The 12999-nt window shown below is 35.1% G+C and overlaps 1 pseudogene; it reads left to right on the plus strand.

Annotated features, from left to right (window-relative positions):
- The first annotated feature begins 3273 nt into the window (after positions 1 to 3273).
- On the plus strand, positions 3274 to 5947 carry LOC106412998 (annotated as a pseudogene).
- Positions 5948 to 12999: the final 7052 nt, after the last annotated feature.

Below are 12999 nucleotides of genomic sequence, written 5' to 3' on the forward strand. Positions count from 1 at the left end.
CAGCATCATAACTCGTACTCGAACGTCTCTTCTTCTGAGTTGTGAATGCATATCCTCGAGTACAAAATCTCGGATATGACTTCACAACAAATTTTGGTCCAACGACCATCTCGCGTATCCAATCGTCAAATGTTTCACCTCTGGCCAAACCAGCAGACACCTATATTAGTAGCACATATATATATGTTATATCAATAAATGTGAATTAGTATAAATATGTGATAAATGATATTTTAATTAATTTAAAGCACTCACATAAGTAAACATCCATCCAGAAAATTCTCTCTGCTTCATTTCTTCTAGTTCGTCCTCTGTGGCGTATCTATATTCGAACCGCTTTTCTGCCATGAAAATCATGTACATATGATGACAATAATGTAATTAATTAAGATTTAAATTTCAACTTGTTAAAATAAAAATTTGTAAGCTAATTTATTTACCTCTCATATTGAAGAACATCTTCGCAGTTGGTGAGCAAATATGTTTGCAAATTAATGCGCTCCTGCTCAGTAAGTCGACGGTCCTTTGGTTTTCTGCTAAGTCGTCCAACGTCTGTGAAAATGTCTGGAACCGTAACATGATATGTTGCCCGTTCGCCTCTATCATCATGCCGAGCAGGTCTTCTGTTTTTGGTCTGAACTTCTGCTGGAAAGTAGTACTCGGCAAAGTTTGAAGTTTCTTCATTGATCATCTGTGTGACTATAGAACCTTCCACTCTACTTAAATTTTTCACCATCTTCTTCAAATGGAAAATATACCGCTCATACAGATACATCCATCTATACTGCACATGACCACCAAGTTCCAATTCTCTTGCCAGGTGAATAACAAGATGCTCCATAACATCAAAAAATGAGGGAGGAAATATCTTCTCAAGGTTGCACTGAATCACGGCTATGTTAGTCTTCAAATTTTCAATACCTTCAAGAGTCACTGATCTCGTGCATAAATCGTGGAAGAAACCACTTATCCCTGCAATTGCTTCATGAACATTTCGTGGTAATAGTTCCTTGAAGGCAAACAGAAGGAGGCGCTGCATCATTACATGGCAATCGTGGCATTTCAAGCCAGTAAACTTTCCTTCCTTTCTGTCGATACAGTTACGCAAATTAGATACGTAACCGTCTGGAAATTCCACATCGTTTGAAATCCAATCAAAGAACGCATATTTTCCCTCTGCATCAAGTCGGTATATGGGAAAAGGAGCCCTACCATTCTCATCAACATGAAGTTCTAAACGAGCACATATATCGACTAAATCCAGTCTTGACTTCAAATTATCCTTTGTTTTACCTTGAACATTAAGGATCGTGTTCATGAGATTGTCAAAAAAGTTCTTCTCAATATGCATGACATCCAAATTATGCCTTAGCAGATGATCCTCCCAGTATGGCAGATCCCAGAAAATACTTTTTTTGTGCCAGTTATGTAGGTCTCCAACAGCATCTACCGGAAAACGCTCATGTCCACCGACGTCTGGCGTCCTTTCTGCACCAAAATCTCTTAGTTGTGTCTTCAAATCTTTCCCACAAATTTCCGGAGGTGGACTGTCAAACACCCTCTTGTTCTTCGTAAACAAATTCCTACTCCTACGATATGGATGATCAGGTGGTAGGAATCTCCTGTGACAGTCAAACCAACACGTTTTCCTTCCGTCTTTTAGTTGGAAAGCATCAGTGTTATCTTGACAATATGGATATGATAGCCTTCCATGCGTTGTCCATCCAGATAACATACCATATGCTGGAAAATCACTTATTGTCCACATTAGTACTGCCCGCATTTGAAAGTTTTCTTTACACGAAACATCGTATGTTTCAGCACCTTGAGCCCATAGTTGTTGCAACTCATATATTAGTGTCTGAAGAAACACATCAAGTGATCTCTTAGGATGCTCTGGTCCGGGAACGAGAATCGAGAGAAACAAAAACTCTCGTCGCAAGCACAAGTTTGGGGGTAGGTTGTATGGTGTAAGAATGACTGGCAATAGAGAATATTGTCTTCCACTCTTGCCAAACAAGCTGAAACCATCAGTACATAATCCAAGGTAGACATTTCTTCTCTCATACGCAAAGTCGGGATACTTTGATTGGAAATGCTTCCACGCTTTTGCATCTGAAGGATGTCTGATCCCACCATCTGTTGAGTGCTCCGCATGCCATCTCATTGGTTGGGCTGTGCGTTCAGACAGATACAACCTCTGCAACCTTTCCGTCAAAGGCAAATACCACATCCTTTTATATGGCACTGGAACTCTTCCACTCGTATCTTTATAACGAGGCTTTCCACAAAATTTGCATGTAACCCGCTGTTCATCCGCCCTCCAATAAATCACGCAGTTGTCGCTGCATACATCTATTACCTGATACGATAAACCAAGACCAGCTACGAGTTTCTGAACCTCGTAGTATGAACCAGGAGCTACATTATCCTTGGGTAGAATACCTTTTACAAAATCAGTAATCGCATCCACACAGTCTTCAGCCAAATTATAATCTGTTTTAATGCCCATCAATCTTGTCGCAGATGATAAAGCTGAATGACCATCTCTGCAACCTTCGTACAATGGTTGCTTTCCAGCATCCAACATATCATAAAATCTCCTAGCTTGTGCATTGGGTAAATCTTTCCCTCTAAAATGATCATTTACCATCTGCTCAGTACCTACACCATAATCTACATCCGTTCTAATTAGTTCTTCTAATCTAACCGCTGGCTGAGGTTCGCTAGTACTACCATGTTCATAATCAGTTTCCCCATGATGATACCAAATTTTGTAACTTCGTGTAAACCCACTCAAATATAGATGAGTCCAAACATCCCACTCTTTAATAACCTTTCTATTTTTACAATTAGAGCAAGGATATCTTAACATACTTGTTTTTGATTCCGGTTGTCGGTGAACTAACCCCATGAATTCGGTTATACCTCGTTGGTATTCTTCCGTAAGCAATCTCGTGTTCGGATCCAAATGAGGTCGATCGATCGAAGAACGAAAATAATTCGAAGAAGACATGTTTTTTATGAATCAAATTCGTGTGTAAAGAGAGTAAGAGGGATGATGAAGATATGGAGTGAATGAAGAGGAAGAGGGGTGCTTGTATTTATAGTTGAAATCCTGCCGACAGACCGAGGAAATTCCGACAGAATTCCGACGGAAACGACTAGTTCGTCGGAATTTCCTCGGAATTTTTAAAATCTCTCAACGGCTATCTAACGGCTATAATATATCCTCGGAATTCATCGGTTTTTTCCGAGGAATACATTTTTCCTCGGTATTCCATAAGAATATTCCGACGGATTAATATTTCCTCGGAATTCCGTCGGTATATTCCGAGGAAACCAAATTTTGTGTTTCCTCGGAATATCCTCGGAAATTCCTCGGGATATTCCGAAGATTTCTTTTTCCGTCGGAATGTCTGTCAGAATACCGCTGTTTTCTTGTAGTGATCAAAGCTTTAATAACATGATTTGTGAAAGCAAATTGAGATCTCCTGTGGTTTTCAAGGGTATTACTGATGATGGTGAGCTTGTTTTTGCACCATATTTGTTGTCAGAATCGTACTGTATTCTATATTTCGATCCTAGTAGAAATAGTACAAGGGAAGCCTTGTTTGAAGGAGTTGAGGGTGAGATTAGACGCTGTTGTGGAATTGCTACCAGCAATATGTACATTATGGATGTTTTCCCAAATCACATCCAGAGTGTCGTGTATTTGTAAAGCAGGGCACTCTCTTGCTCAATGCTATTCATATATTTTCTTGTGATTTTTGTTTTGATTATTCCTTCATTCCCACTAAACTACCCTACTAAAAGGAGCCAAACTCTTAGTTTTGAGAAGAAAAAAAGACCTCACTAGGGATGACAAAAAAAAAAGATGACAAAAAAAAGGACCTCACTAGGAAACACATGGAAATAAATCATATAAGAACGACAGAACCATGTGGAATTCTGTTTTTAAGCATCACAAGTTTATTTGTAAATCTTACAATATTGGGAGCTGAAGAATCATGAAGAGTAATAATCAAAGATAGTCTTAGGCATTGCTAGTGTTCATTATGAGCTTTGATGCCCGACTGAAGGCTAGCCTTAGTTGTTACTTGTTACTAGGTGTCTCTTTGATGATGTTGATCTCGATATTTTGGAAGATGCAGATGGAAACGAATGGACTTCAGCTTGCGTTGGTTTCTCTAAAGAGAATCTTGCGTTACTCTGAATCCACTGCCTCACCAATTTCTTTTGTGAAATATATTTTATTTTTAAAAATCTATATATTTTAAAACTTATAGATATATACTTTTTTTTATTTAAGTTGTTTCATAAAATATGGAAAAAAAATTGTTATATATAATTATATATATATAAAGGAAAAGGAAATAAAATTAAAAACTTAACTAGAAATTTATCAAGCAGAAAAGAAAAAGAAATAATCTTAGTAATGTCAATTATGTGTAATTTACAATTCTTTAAGGATATGTTTGTAATTATGTTCAATTTAATTTACAATTCTTTAAGGTTATGGTATCTTTATCGGTTTTCCCAAGTCGAATATCGTATATCGTGCGGGCCTATAAGGAATTATATACATTGAACCCTAAGTAGAAACAATTCAAGTCATTGAGAAGAATGAGGATTTTCAGGAAAAAAGTATCGTTGAGATGGATTAACAAGAGAAGACGAGAGAGATCATTCGGACATGACAAATCGCAAACAAAACATATCCCTCTTGATCTAACCATGGAGATACTCTCAAGACTTCCTGTGAAATCAATCGTGAGATTTGGTTGTGTCTCGAAGCTATGGTCTACTTTAACCAGACATCAGAGTTTTATCAACTTGTTCGCATCTCGGTCATCTTCAGGGCAACCACGTCTTCTGGTCACCTTCTCAACATGTTATAAGAAATATGGTATATCGTTTCCTCAGGACCAAAATCCTGACGGCTCTTATCCTCCCTTCTACAGTTTCCAAATTAAAACAGTAGTTATATGAGATATGTTCGATCCAAGAGCGTTGAGGGATTGATTTTACTACCCGGATTCAAAATTTGGAACCCAACCTTGAGGCAGTTTTCAGCCTTACCACATCCCAGTGAACATCCGAGTCAAGATTGTGAGTGTTATTTAGGATACGATCCATTGGAGGGTAAACACAAAGTTCTCTGCATAGTAGATAAAGAATATTCCGAGGAGTTGCAAGTTCTTACATTGGGAGCTCAAGAGTCATGGAGAGTAATTACCAAAGGTATCCCTATGCATTTCCCAACTGGAGGACTTGGGCGATGTTTCAATGGAATTCTGTATTATGAAGCTCGTCTTCTTGGTGATGATAAAAATATAATAATGAGCTTTGATGTCAGATCTGAAAGTTTAGTCCGATAAAATATCCGGAGGGTCTGATGCTTGATATAATACAGGGAAGGCTAGCCATGGTTGCTTTTTGTTCTTTTTCAAATATTGTTGATCTCTACATTTTGAAGGATGAAGATGGACACGAATGGACGCATCAACGCTTTCTTAACATATTTGGTAAAAGCAAACTAAGGCTGGAACCTGTATATTTCAAGGGTATTACTGATGATGGTGAACTTGTTTTTGCACCAAATACATTTCCGGAGCCGTATTATATTATATATTTCGATCCGAGGAAAAATAGTACTAGAGAAGCTTTATTTCAAGGAGTTAAAGGTGAGATTAGACGCCGTCTTGGACCTTAGGCCATGATTATCGGCGTCCCAAAGGAGATATCTTAGCATTAATCGGATTTTAATTAAATGAAAAACATGCAATTAAAACTGGGACGGCCTTAGTTAAGAGTTTTTCGGTGGCGTCCTAAGGAGACACGTGCCGTGTCGCGAATGGCCGAAAAAAAAGGGTAGGGCAAAATCGATTTGGGAACGAGAAACACTTTCCTCGTCGGATCTCTCTTCTCTCTCGATCTCTCTTCTCTATCGATCTCTCCTCTTCTCTCCTGATCTCTCGGTTCTCTCTTCTATCTCGAAATCTTGATATCTCGACGGTGCTCTCGCGACGGTTCTCTCGACGGTGCTCTCTCGACGGTGCTCTCTCGACGGTGCTCTCTCGACGGTTCTCTCGAGGATTCTCTCGATATCTCGACGGTGCTCTCTCGACTCTCGGCGGTTCTCCTCTCGATCTCTCGACGGTTCTCCTCTCGACTCTCGACGGTTCTCTTCTCGATCTCTCGACGGTTCTCCTCTCGACTCTCGACGGTTCTCTCTCGACTCTCGACGGTTCTCTCTCGACTCAACAGCGGTTCTCTCTCGACTCAACAGCGTATTCCTCGATTCGAAGTTGAAGAGGGTAGGTGTTCCTCCTCCGTATTGAGTCTTTGCATGTATTAGGATTTCGATCGCCTTGTAGAATTAGGGATTTCAAAAATCTATAATCGGCTTTCTAGTCTGTGAGAGTGTGAGAGAGTGTGCTTATTTGATGAAAGTGATATATATGTGTTTCGGAAATCAATACTAATTTGATGAAACTGATTTTTTTTTTCATATGATTCTGAGTCTTTTGTTAGGTGTGGTTCGTCTGCAATTACCGGGAAAGGAAACAACTCTAAGTAAGAACAATCATTTCGTCCAAAGTTGAAGGTAATTGACTTTCTCTTCAGCTCTCAAAGTAATCTTGTTCGTATAATGACATGATAGTAATCTAGTTTGTATTCTTGAAATAACTCTCTAGTTTGTTTGCAACCAAATCGTCTAGACTTGGACTCTTGTTTCTGTAATAAACTATGCTAGTTTGTATACCTTTATTGCTAGTTTGCCATGTTTGAAATGAAAGGCTAGTTTGATTGCGACCAAGTCTATTATGTAAATGTCATCATTAACGGTTACTTAATGCACTTGCAAAGTTGGTTGTGTAATGTGTAATAACTGAGATGTACTTTGGTAGTTAAGTCATTATGGTTATGTTAATTACAATTTCATCTATTAAACCGAGCTTCTAGGAGATAATCTTTTCTCCATCATCTTCTTTCTCTTCTCTTCTCGGGTCCCTTCTCTCTTCTTACTGCTATGAATCCATTGAATCCGTATAGCCAGTCCTCTGGTTATATGGGCCTTCTTCACGGTCAACATGAAAGTGTTCTCCCTGAAAACTCTCCTTATGAGAGAGTTTTCATTCTGGATCTTCAGAAATCCCTCAATTCAGTTCTCAACAATGTGAGGCTCCAACTCCACCTACAGACATATCCGTGGAGCGTGGGAAGAGACACAAATGGACCCCAGCGGATGACGAAATAATTAACGGAAACGCTCTGGAATTCAATTTCCATGTCAACGGAAGGGAGTACCATTTGGCTTACTATCTCGCCGATGGTATTTATCCGAAATGGGCTACTTTTATTCAATATATCCGACTCCCACAAGGTCCAAAACATTGTTTATTTGCTAAAAACCAAGAAGCCGTGCGAAAAGATGTTGAGTGTGCCTTCGGAGTCCTGCAAGCTAGATTCGCGGTTGTTAGAAATCCATCTAATTTTTGGGATAAAAACAAAATAGGAAATATTATGAGAGCATGTATCATACTCCATAATATGATTGTCGAATATGAACGAGATTCCTACACTAACGCTTCAGAATTTCAACAAGGAGAAGATGTGGATCCCACTTTTGTAGTCAAAGGGACTACAAATCTCGGTACTACAAAGGGACGTCGAGCAGAAGTTCGGGATACAGAAGACCATCAACAATTAAAAAAAGATTTGATAGAAAATATATGGGCTAAATTTGGACATTTCCCGAATATCTACAATGTTTAAGTTTCTATGAATTCAATAAAATGTTTGTTTGCTTTTTTTAATGTTCGTAATTTTTTTCCTTGTTTTTTTTCCAAGTTTGTAATTTTCTCATGTTTTATATTTTAATGTTAAATGTTTTATTTTAATTTTATCTTTTAAATGTCATTACTTATTAAAAATAAATAATTTATTTACTAAGAGATATCTAAAAATCCTACCAATAATCTTAACTTTTAGTATTGTCTTTAACTTTTTCTCTTAACATCAAAATAATATTAAACTAATCTAAGGACTTAGAAATTAGTCCCACCAATAATCATGCCCGTATATCTACTATTACAACAGGGTTGATTTCCCAAATCACATCGAGAGTCTCTCGTCTTTGTAAAAGCAGCACACTCACTCGCTCAATGCTCTTCCTATGTTTCCTTTGGTTCCCTTTCATTGACAATTATTTTTTAATGAAAACTATTTGATTAGCTTATGTGTTTATGATATTTGTTTGATCTTTCTTTCATTCTCACTAATGTGCTCTACTAAAAATAACCAAACTCTTAGTTTTGAAAATTAGAAAAAGACCTCACTAGGAACACATGGAAAATATAATCACATGAGAAAGACATAACCATGTGGAATTCTGTTTTTTCAACATCACAAGTTTATTTGTAGATCTTACATTGGGAGATCAAGAATCATGGAGAGTAATAACCAAAGATATCATTGGGCATTGCCAGACTGAAGCAATGGGCAATGCTTCAGGGGAATTCTGTATAGCTCATGTTCTTTGTGATGATCATTGTATTATCGTGAGGTTTGATGTCAAATCTGAAAACTTCAATGCTCCGATAAAGTTTCCAGATAATTTAACTAATTTTGTTTCTCATACGATAATCTTCTTATGAGGGAAGGCTGCTAGGTGTCATACGATATGCGCTTTCTCCATATACGTTGTAAGAGGGGATGGGGGACTGTGCTGGTGAGCCTATAGACGCGCCATAAAGTGTGTTTTCTGAATTGTCTTAGGTTCTATATTTCGATCAAGGGTACTAGAGAAGCCTTCTTTGAAGGGTACTGAATATTTGGTTGAGAGAATCATATGACTTCACAGACTCCCGCTGATTCCTAAATAAACAGAATAACAGATTCTAGCACATTTTTAAGACAACAAACCAGCCACAAGAATCACTTATGTATGACTAAAACTGAAAGGGATATTTGTTTCCACGCAAGATTCAGAAGTCTTACGGCGATCAGAACATTAATTCAACTACAATAGAAACTCTATAAATTAATACTCGAAAAATTAATATACTATAAATTAATAAATTTTTTCACTCTCAAGTTGGACCGATTCAAAATATAATACAAATTAATAAGATAATAAGATAATATTTATTTAGAAAATATGTAAAATATATGGTCACATTAAAATCATAAATTAATAATTTATATATATATATATTATATAAATAAAAAAAATATTGTTTATTTTATATTTACAATATAATTCATCTCTCTTTTTCTTAACACTTGAATATATATTTTAATAATATTTAGTAAAATTATATCTAAACAACATTTAAAATCTATGAAACACATTTTGTATACACTAAATAATATAATCAGTAATAAGAAAATTGATTTTCTAAAATTTAACTAATGTATATACAGTAAAATCAAAAAATATATTTTTTGTAAATTAACTATTCTATAAATTAATAAAATACTATGGTCACAACTATTGATTTATAGATTTTTATTTTTAATGCATAATCGATCGCTGTACATTTATTGTGGTATTCCACAACAGATTTTTAGATTTGTCTCTTTGGATTTTATATTTTCTTTCACGAATGAATTTTATTAAATTGGGTGTTGCTCTGTAGAGTGATCGCTGCAAATCAATCTTATGTAAAGAAAAAGTATTTTTTTTAATTGTTCTAATATCAAAGAAATCCATAAAATAAATGAATTAAAATGTCTAGTAGTTTCCAATGGAAAATCTATACTATTATTTGCGAAGTAAATTTTCTCGTTCGAACTCTCACGATAAAAATTAAAGTGGTTAATGTCATTGTTACCTTTCATAAAATTTTATATTATAATTTCTATATTATATAATTTTTAAAAGTCATATTAACAACATAAATGTATGTAATACGAGGATACATCAAAGTATAAATTATTTTTAATAAATATTTTGAATAAATGAACAATTATGATAGTTTTTAAATTCATAATGCATTTACTTATAATTATTTGAAAATTATTATGTCCGCACACCTAGTTTTAAAAATATTGAACTTCATTTTTTTATTTTTAATGGAACATAATTTCCATTTGTTATAAAGTACTAGAACTATTTTCGTTCACGGTCTATCGTATATGGTGAAGTCTACGCATATTATTATTTTTTATATATCCCCTATATATTAACAGAGAAACATTACAATATTTGAGGTTTTCATGCGTCATCACCACAATAATTTTTAGAATTTCTAAATAAATAGGTTGGTCCATCTAAATATATAATAAGTTATTTATTAAACTAACAATAAATTAATTATTAATGTTCTTCATTTTTTCCATAAATAAAAAGTATGGAATTTCTTAATGTGGTTAAAGTGTATATGACAATTAATGATTTTGAATAATAAAGATTTGATAAAAATTAGTGTATCTTTTTTCATTTTATTCAATTTTATATTATTAAAATAATTTAAACAACCACATTAATCATATAATAAAAATTTTGATTTTTCCGTATATGTTATATCTTGAATTTTTAAAAATGACTATAAATTACTAAAACTGTTAAAAGTCTCACATGAACTATGATTTAAATTTTTTGTTATGGCAAAATACAAATGATTACAAAATCATATAAGTATGAAATTTCATTTAATAAATATTAAGATTAAAATATATATACATGTATATATTAATATATTTTAAATTAAACTATATACCATATAAAAATACATAAATATTTTAAATTTGCTTTGAACAATTTTTTGATAAAAGGTTTGAACAAATATTGACAACTTAATATTTAAATTTTAAATTTTGTATTAATTTTTTTTATAATTATAAATTATTACAACTATTAAATATCGAAAAATGAAATTTTTTGTTATCAGTGATTTAAAGTTTTTGTTATAAAAAGGTACAAATGATCAAAAAATTATGAGTTTTTGGAAGCATTCTCGATACCGCAGCTCAAACAATCAACAAAAACAGCATTGATGGTCAAAAGAGTGAACTTGTGGTTAACCATGAAATATGAGAAGATAGCTACGAAAGCTAAATGTGATACAATGATGAGTGTAACTGTTGAAACTAGGAGATAAGCTATATGTATGCATGTAGTTATCAAAGCCAGACCGGGTGATTGTGGTCGAGTGGTAAGGAGACGGGACTGAGACGCCAACACGTTTCAGGTTTGATCTACCTGCTGCGCGAAATTAAGTCACAATTATCCTGGTCACCTAACACGGATATGGGCCTATGCTTTAGGGCTCATTTTAATACCCGGAGAGAGGGTCTATCCGTGGGCTGCACCTCCCCTTGGGGATTAGTCTGGGCCTCTCTATAGATCTTGGATACCCCAGGTTAATCAAAAAAAAAAAAAAAAAGTTATGAAAGCCAGATAGAATTCCTATCTGAATAACCGCCATAATTAAAACACAGGTGTTGGAGATTGGCTTAGCACAAACCCAAGAATAAGCTAGGACCAAAATTAGAACTATACCATTGTACTCAATCGTCTAGAAACGCACCTTCACAAAAACGATCATACACACTTAGAGATCTTCACCATAAATCATCAACGTAGATCGCCTTAGACAACATATTCTCTTCAGAAGAGATCCCTTCTAGATGACCTCAAATCCCGATAAAGAGACCTCGTTTAGTGTTGACATTTAAACATCACAGCTCTGATACCATATTGCAAACTGCAGAAATTCATATTTCTTTTGTTCTGTTTTTGTTCCTGTTCAAAAATACAAAAACGTTTTTGGACTTGGAAAGCTTAGAGTGAAGTAGATCGAGAAACTGATTTTTTTCACTTACTTACATTACACAACATTGGCCACTACATATATAGAGAAAACAGAACACTCTCGATCTTTTCTATGACATACCTTATTTTAGACTTGGACTTAGGAGTACTCTTCATATATAGCCCACACTTTTTGACTTATACTCAGACAACTGCAACAAGAAAAAACACAAAGACTTTTTCATACCAAAACAACAAGTACCTTGACTTATTACTCTTCTTTTCCCACGTTTTATGTTTTGTGGTTTGAGAACAAATAGGATCATTCAACATTTAGACGATCTTTGTTTAGATGACATATTTAGATCTTGTAATCGAGAGTTATTTTGTTTACTCGATTATCAATACGAAAATCTCCAAACCATTTAGACACTAAATACGCTATTTCTTACTGATAAACTATGTGATCAACAACGCGGTCTAATGCGAAAGAAAGGTGTATTCTCGCTTCCATTGTTACTTATGTGCCGGTAGGGATGTTAATATGGACTCAACCTAACAGGGTTAGGGCTAACACTGCAAACCCATTTGTAACCCTAACCCGTATTTTTTAAACAGGGTTTAAACAGGGTTAGCCCTAATAGAATCAGGGTTTAAATTCTAACCTTTTTATTTTGATTCACACAACTATTATACGATATTTAATAATGTTTTTCACCAAAAAAAACTTAAAGTCGAGTTTTTTCGCCAAAAACTAAACAACGAAATTTTCCGTCGAAACCGCAAAATCGAGTTTTCAACTAAAACAACAAAATCGAGTTTTCCCTCCAAAAACGCAAAATCGAGTTTTTCGTTAAAACTTCAAAATCGAGTTTTCCCGCCAAAAAACAAAATCGAGTTTTTCGCCAAAACCTCAAAATCGAATTTTCTCGTGAAAACGTAAAATTAAGTTTTTCTGGAAAACCCGTAAAACTCAATTTCACGGTTTTGGCGGGAAAACTCGATATTGCGGTTTCGGCGGAAAACTCGTTTTTGTTGTTTCGGCGGAAAAACGCGATTTTGTTGTTTTGGCGGGAAAACTCGATTTGCCGGTTTCGGTGGGAAAACTCGTTTTTTGCGGTTTTGGCGGGAAAACTCGATTTTGCGGTTTTGGCGGGAAAACTCGATTTTGCGGTTTTGAGGGGAAAAACTAGATTTTGCGGGAAAACTCGATTTGCCGGTTTCGGCGGAAAACT

Source organism: Brassica napus, chromosome C5 (assembly GCF_020379485.1).
Source record: "Brassica napus cultivar Da-Ae chromosome C5, Da-Ae, whole genome shotgun sequence".
Classification (NCBI taxonomy): Eukaryota; Viridiplantae; Streptophyta; class Magnoliopsida; order Brassicales; family Brassicaceae; genus Brassica; species Brassica napus.